Below are 7,911 nucleotides of genomic sequence, written 5' to 3' on the forward strand. Positions count from 1 at the left end.
GTTTTGGACCTTGGCCATTATTCTGAGAACGGCCTTGTTGCTGGAGTTCAGTCTGAGACGGTTTCCCAGATTTATCAGGTTTCCTGTTCCAGGTATCCTGTTTGCGAGTTTGATACCCGTATGCAGTAAAGAATGTGTCAGCCTTCTTCACCATTAGGCTGGCATCTCTCACCTGGCAGATCTTAATTTGAGCCATAAGTTCAGTAGGCCACGACTTTTCCAGCTGCTTGCGCAGCATAAGGTCAAATATCCCCTCACATGTGGAAGGAGTTTCATCTTTCTCCATCCACTCATCTAAGTAAGCAGTAAGCCGGTCAAGAAACTGAACGGCAGTCTCTTTATCCTGTGAACGCGCCCTCATGAACTGACTCTTGGCGTCGTCAACTGTGAGACCATATGCTTTGACGAGTGCAGCCTTCATCATCTCATACCTGAGATTGTCTCCACGAATTCTGCGGAGAATATCGAGGGCAGGGCCCTCAAACAGGCGAAGAAACTGAAGCTGCTTAGCTGCATCATCCAGTTGGTAAAGTTGAGCCATGTCTTCAAAACGAGCTATGTATGGCTCGATTCGCTCGCCATCTTTGTATGGGAGTAGCTTGATGTGTGGGGTCGCCATAACATGTGCAGGGAGAACGCTCGTGGAGCTTGGACCAGCTGCACCAGATGTGTCTGAAGCCAAGGAATCTAGCTTGAGCTTCAGCATTTCAAATTCGTGTTTTTCGCGTGCTTCTCGCTCGGCACGTTCATGTTCTTGTTCTGTCTCTCATTCCTCACGCTGTTCTCGCTCATGTTCTAACTCGAGTTCGCACTGTTTCTGCTCGTGTTCGCGCTGTTCTCGCTCATGTTCTAACTCGAATTCATGCTGTTTCTGCTCGTGTTTGCGCTGTTCTTGCTCATGTTCTAACTCGAGTTCGTGCTGTTCTCGCTCATGTTCTAACTCGAGTTCGTGCTGTTTCTGCTCGTGTTCGCGTTGCTCTCGCTCATGTTCGTGTTGGATTCTACACTCTTCACGAGCATCTTTCTCACGTTCTTGCTCATAATTAAACCGAGAGAGGACAAACTCCTTAATTTCAGTTGGGTCCGTAAGACCCTTATCTTTGGCTTCCTGTACATAGACTCTGGTGGACATGATGCTAATTCAATCTAAATAACTAGCGACTCAGTACTGACTGCGATTTTTTCAGAGAAAGATGTCAGTAATCGAGAATAAAGAATATAGGCATAGGTTAGTGGTGACCAGTTTTATCTAATTAAACTGGTAAAGAAAGAAAATTAAACAAACAACTGACTGTGAAAACTATTATGTAAATTAATAAAAATGAATCAGTAATCACCAGTAAGGTAGTGCCTGTAGACTTTAATAATAAATACCTAAGTATGAACGAGTGAGTATTATCTCATGAATAGCTTTAGAGCTAGGAGTTAATATCCTGGAATGAGGTCGCCAACTGTCATGGGGTTTTTAAGATAAATGCACTATTAAAGAATAATTATTAATAACCCTGATGGCAGGGACAATGAATTGTCTTGTTAAAATCAAGCAATGATTACTTTATTCTGGCTTGCTTCGCCGATTCTCTAAGAACGAGAATTTATAAACTTTCTCAACAGTACACAGCAGAGACTAATTACTCACAAATGCTGTTTATTAGTACTGTTGGCCTCTGGAGAAAGTGACTTCTACCCTGACAATAACTAATGCTATTAATGGTAATAGGTTCCTGCTGACGCATTAACTCCTAGATGGCACAACGGATTTTAAGCTTAATACAAAAAGACTGGCCTAAATACCAGTTATGAATGGCAAAGCGTTTATGCAAGCTAGGAGCTATAAGGGAAATAAACTTGATATGGAAAATAAAACACAAATTTACATTACATTAAGCTCGAGAAAAAGAACTGTTAAATTTATTGGTTACAAAGTAATAAATTTACGTTACATTTCAAAATGAATTCAAACTAAGGAGATCGCACTCACTCGCTCACTCAAAAGCTAACTCTTAAACCTAGGAAAATACAAAAAGAAAATACTGGTCAGGAAAGTGGACAAAGCGGATGACTGGGCGTCGGTACTTGAAGGACACTGCACTCGCTGTCTCTCGCCAATCACAGCTAAGTGGGAATACGGCGGCGATGGGAACTGCTTCGTAGGAAGGACTCTGCCACACACTACCTGCTTGTGCGGCGTTCAAACCTTGACTAACTCCATATCGTGGGAAAGAGGCAAATGTCCAGCCGCATTACTAACGGCTAGAATGAGCTAAACATGCCCACAATAAATTGCTCAGCGGAAGTGCCAATGTCTTACACAAAGACGATCACTTATGACACATTGAAAAATTGCCTGAAAAACACTCCCGGCCGGGTGAGCGGTTAACTGAATAATAAACACGGGGACCCCACTAGAGTTCGCGGTTTCCCACCAAATGATGTCACGAGCCGACTCGTGACAATGCGCTTCATGGACTGTAGATGACTGGAGACGTGTTCTGTGAACCGATGAATCCCTTTTGTGCTGTGACACCATTGGGCAGAAAGTTTTGCGACATAATTGAGTCCCTGCATCCTAAAGTTTACAATAACGGACTCTACCATAAAAGCTATGAGTTCAGTCGATCAAACGGCGACGTTCAGTCGTCAGGCGTTCCTGAGTGTCAGTCACCCTTATGAAAAAACATATATATGGCCCGTCAGTCTTGGTGAAGCCCAGTTCAGGTGTTTGAATGCCGCGACAGTCGCTAGATGGGTGAGAATAAGCTGCATCAGCACTAATAGCGCGCAAATTTGAATGTTTCTTCTAATTAATAGACCAGACACATCGCTAACTCATTCTAAGCTGTTATTTTTCGTAGGAAATGTGTATATATATGCTCTAGAATTGACAGACTTTGACGGGAGAAAGCATAAGAGAATGCATTTATGAGCAAGATACAATATACTGTATAGGATAAGCATGAATTATTATTTCAATTCCATTTGCCAATATTTCGATTAATCATTTCATTCATTGCCAGACGCCATGTATCCCAAACGGGGTGGCCAAGGGCTTAGAGTTAATTGTTTTACAGGGAGGGGCACTAATCCTCCACCAACCCCACTTGACACGTAGGGAGAACGTTATAATTGTTGAAAATATCTAGATCTGATTGTATACGAGCAAGGTGAATGTTTTATTGCATACTTCAAAGGCTTGTATGGTATTTTACCTGCCAGCTCACCAATCAGGAACCAGCCAGCAGTATATCTTGATTATGTACTTTACACGTCTATTCATGTAGCAATATATCTTAGGTTCCTAAATTTATATTGAAAGATGTAAATACACAGTTATCAGAGAAATATTTTTAGCATGGAGACTACATTGCTTCTTTATAAAGCTGGTGGAATGGTGGCGTTCATTGCAGCACCAACCTAAGAGAGGGATGCAGTAACACTCCTCCATTTTTTTTTTTTTTTTTTTTTGTAATTTCTTTCCACACCTATCATCCAGCGATGACCAGCAGATCATGCTGGAAAATATAAGTTATCAGATGTGTGCACTGTCACAGATGCTCATCACTTTCTAAATATCTGGCTATAGTTTTCTTTCCTTATATTATTGCCACCTTCCGTGTTTCAGTTGTTTCCAGTAAAATTTCAGCTTAGCTCAGTAATTATTCCTCTCTGGTAATTGCATTCTTCAGGATTACCTTTCCCATCAAGCAGTATGCAATTATTTCCTAAGTTAATTTTACAGTATTTCTTTTTGTATCCCAGGCTGCTAGATAAGTCTTACCTCATATTCCAGAAATCATTCCACCGATACTCGCTACTGTACTTTCATCCAGTTCTGTTCTGTACATTATCAGAGTACTTACTGTTCTGTTTTCCTAGTTTTCTCCTAAACTGTTCATATTCTTGATGTTGTTCTCTTTCAATTATTATTTATCTTAGTATTTCCTGTTTGTTACAGTCACTACCCAACTGATTCTTTCATGCTTTGGTATAACCCTTTCACCCAAACAAATATTCCCTGCCTTTCCTACTACCTATCTACTCATCCAATACAGTACCTGTCTAAATTTCCATCTAATTCACTGTTTTTTGGTAAACGGCCATGCCACGTTGAGTACACCGCTTCCCGTCCGGTCAGCGAAGTTAAGCAACGTTGGGTCTGGTTAGTACTTGGATGGGTGACCGCCTGGGAACACCAGATGCTGTTGGCATCCCTACGTGTCAAGTGGGGTTGGTGGAGGATTAGTGCCCCTCCCTGTAAAACAATTAACTCTAAGCCGTTGGCCACCCCATTTGGGATACATGGCGTCTGGCAATGGATGGATGGACATTATAAATGCATGGTACACGCCATTTCCTTGGGCCTACAGCCATTTACAGGTAAGAACAGCTCTTGAGATAAAAGGATGCCTCCGGATTTGTGTGTGTGTGTGTGTGAATCTCATGAAATAATCTGCATTGTTTTACTAATAAATTTTGAATTAAGGTCAGCATACTTATGCTAAATTATGACTGCTTGATTGAAATGGATAATTATTTTCTGTCAGCATCCTAACCAATTCACTCTTACCTCTGATAACTTTAACTAACTTTATCTTACCTAGATCAGCTTATTTTATTTATTTATTTATTTTTTTATGCAAGGAGGAAGGAACCAAAAGTCACGAGACCGCAATAACTGTTCCAAGAGAAAAACAAAATACAAGAGAGAGCCAAATTCAAGGTCCGATCAATTCGAGTTGCCTGGACACACTGCGTTTGAATGACTGGAGATCATAGCTAGCAGGAAATACAGACAGAGGGAGACAGTTCCAGAGCTGACCTGTTGCATGAATATAGTTTGGCATAGAAATGAATTACGGTATATATTTCAATAAAGAACGTAAGTGATTACCTTTTGTTTTGTGATATTGATGAAAGATGTATGTACTCCATTTTTTACCCATTACTGTAACTTACAGTACATGGGAACACTTGAAGATGGTGAAAAATACAAACCCAACTTACCATTTACAACACTGACCTAGCTCTAATATCTGTAATTCTGCAATGTAATATAATATTGTAAACATACTACTCTCATACGTTAAATACTTATTCCGCCCCAGATATGGGGGAAAAGTAGTACTGTACCCAGCAAAGTACTATGATTCATTGAATATGTTTGAAAACACTGTAGCTGCTGCGTGACAACTATACATTTAAATTGAAAGTGATATATTTCAAGAAGCATTCTAATAACACACACACACACACACACACACACACACACACACACACACACACACACACACACACACACAAAATGTCATTCATTTTATAATTTCCCAACGCCAAGATTGCCGCACAAGGATATTCTCGGAGTAGAGGCAGAAGCATATTGGCATGCCCTCGAAATCTCGAATGTGATAACTACAATACTGAGCTGGCTAATACAAAAACTGTAAGATTATTGCCGGATCAAAGATCTTTTGAGAACGTACACAGGTAGTTTCAACTTAATTTGGGAGCATAATTTGTTATCACAGCTCCAAATTCTTTGTGCCACGTTGTCACCTTACCACCATGGGAGTTTTGTTTACTCGTATTCTTTAACAGAAACGTTTATTCTTGAATAATTTCCTGAACAGCCTTTTCTCATATATTTTAGCCTGACATGGAACATTTTATTATTATTAAGCGTTTATAAACAGAGAAAACAACAATCGTATTTAACATTATTTTTGTTACACACAAGAGGAGTCTCCAGTGGCGCTTATCGTCCGGTCACATTTCAGTAATATTTTAAGCCATAACAGGTGACGAACGCCTGGCGTAAAAAGCAAATTTAATTACGGTACGAGAAAAGGAATGTCAGACGCTCACGTTCGTCAGTACTGGCGTTTAATTTATATAGTAAGGTCGAAAGAGTGTCAAGCACCCTGCCTCCCTAATGGTCTGGGGAGTTTTTTTTTTTATGGAGGACTAGTCGACCTTCTTGTTCACCCTAAAGGCCTGAATGTCACCACTGACGTTTATCTTCGCCTATAAGATAATCACTTGGCCTACTGCATTGCTGCAACTGGCTGCGAAGTGCTGCGGCAGGACAAGGCTCCCTATCATACTGTGAAAGTTGTCAATAACTGGCTTTCCATCAGCGAAATGGAGTGGATTCTTCATTAATCACGGAATCGTCTTGACATTCCACGCACTGAGAACCACAGGGCCATCGTCAAATGCAATTTATGAAATGAAGGACACGATTACAGTGATTAGATTATTGCAGGTTACTCTCCATCGTGCATGGGGCTGTATCCTATAATACCTTAAAGAAACTCTCAGACAGTGTCCTAGAACGCGAAGTTTCAAAGGTTATCCCATAAAAAACTAAGAGAATCGATGATGCGTGTACATTGTATTACGAACTATGATGACTTATAGTTATGCCGCACATGATTTTTTTTTTTTTTTTGTAGTCAAGTTGGAATTTGTAGAATTTTATGAATAAAAAGTTTTCAAGTCACTTTCAAGGTATTTTTTGAACATAGAAATGACTGTGTTACCATACGAGAAACCAAGGCAAAGTATGCAATGTATGATATTTTGACATTTCACTTGAAGTACTATAGCTTTGAAAAATTCAGTGAAGTTATTTGTGGTGCTAAAAATAAATGACCACTATACACTTATTATGCAGTAACAGTAGATATACAGTATACCGAATATAGCTCGACTTGCTTCAATGATCAGTTTCAGCTAATTTATCTGAAGTACCAAAGTCCCATGAGTGCCAGAAATACGCCTTCATTATGTAAGTTTGAGCATTTTCTTATTCAGTGTGATGCATTCAACAATGCCATAAAACTATTTTTGAGAGAGAGAGAGAGAGAGAGAGAGAGAGAAATTAAAATCCCCATGAGACAGCACAGCCAGATACCACAATCCCAGTGGGGTAGAGGCCAAAAAAACAGTTGACCACAAGAAGCTTAACTTGTGAATGAGTCCAGAAGACTAGGCTGCATAAACTAGTGAGGACAAATTTCTTGACTAGTGAGGACAAATTTCTTTAGAATGGCAATGAAAACAACAAAGTACATAAAGCTTACGTGAACAGTGGGTTGTATTGTATTTTGTGATTATGTTCTGCTATGCCAGGGGGCGTAAGCTACAGTAATATCTATCTATCTATTTATCTATAGCCCGACGCCCTAATCCCGCAAAGGGTTGTACCCCCTCCACAATATGTCTACCCCCGATGTATATATGTCCCCCCCCCAATGCATACATGCCCCCACTAATCTTGCTAGGTCAGCATGCTTTCCCACGCCTGAAGACGGCGTTATTGCATCAGTTCTTAGCAGACAGCCGAGAAGGGCAGACTGTTTTACTGTGAGCTTGTAATAAACTCCTTATCTAGCTGTTTGTACACGGAGTTTCTATCACCAAAGTATTGCAAGTTACATTTGGTAGCAGCGGTGTTTCGAACCATCAGATTCTGACCGCCTCCACCGATTTAGTGATACAACAAGATACACGACGACTCACATCTGCCAGCCTCGCCCCTCCTCCATGCCTCTAGTGGTGTCATACCTTGGCTGTGCTTTTCAAGCGTACAATTTTTCTCACCAGTGCTCACCTCTCAAACAACCGCACCCATACGCCTTGTTCCTGACCGCATGTGTTGCCGTCGCCAACCAACGCACCTGTTGCACCTGTTCCCAGCACCTGTTCCGAACTCATCATAGCTCCTGCCCCCACGGTGCCACTTATCACTGTCTGTCTGCTGCCTGCCCACCACCATTCTCTGCATTTGCAATTCACCAGCTCTACACCTGCCTTGCACTGACATCTGCCCACCACCACCCACCACCGGCCTCTGCCGTCGCCCGCATCTGGTCTGCATTACGGAGCCTCCTAAGACCGCCACTCCCTGCC

General features: G+C 41.2%; 1 non-coding gene across 1 annotated transcript; it reads left to right on the forward strand.

The window, feature by feature from the left end:
• Nucleotides 1–4,089: 4,089 nt before the first annotated feature.
• LOC145395972 (5S ribosomal RNA) lies at nucleotides 4,090–4,208 on the forward strand. Its single transcript, XR_013896699.1, has one exon. It is a non-coding gene; the product is annotated as a 5S ribosomal RNA (ribosomal RNA).
• The last annotated feature ends 3,703 nt before the right edge of the window (nucleotides 4,209–7,911 follow it).

The sequence above is a fragment of the Coenobita brevimanus genome, chromosome 33 (genome assembly GCF_032717465.1).
Source record: "Coenobita brevimanus isolate Jiangsu-jjx chromosome 33, ASM3271746v2, whole genome shotgun sequence".
NCBI classification, from domain to species: Eukaryota; Metazoa; Arthropoda; class Malacostraca; order Decapoda; family Coenobitidae; genus Coenobita; species Coenobita brevimanus.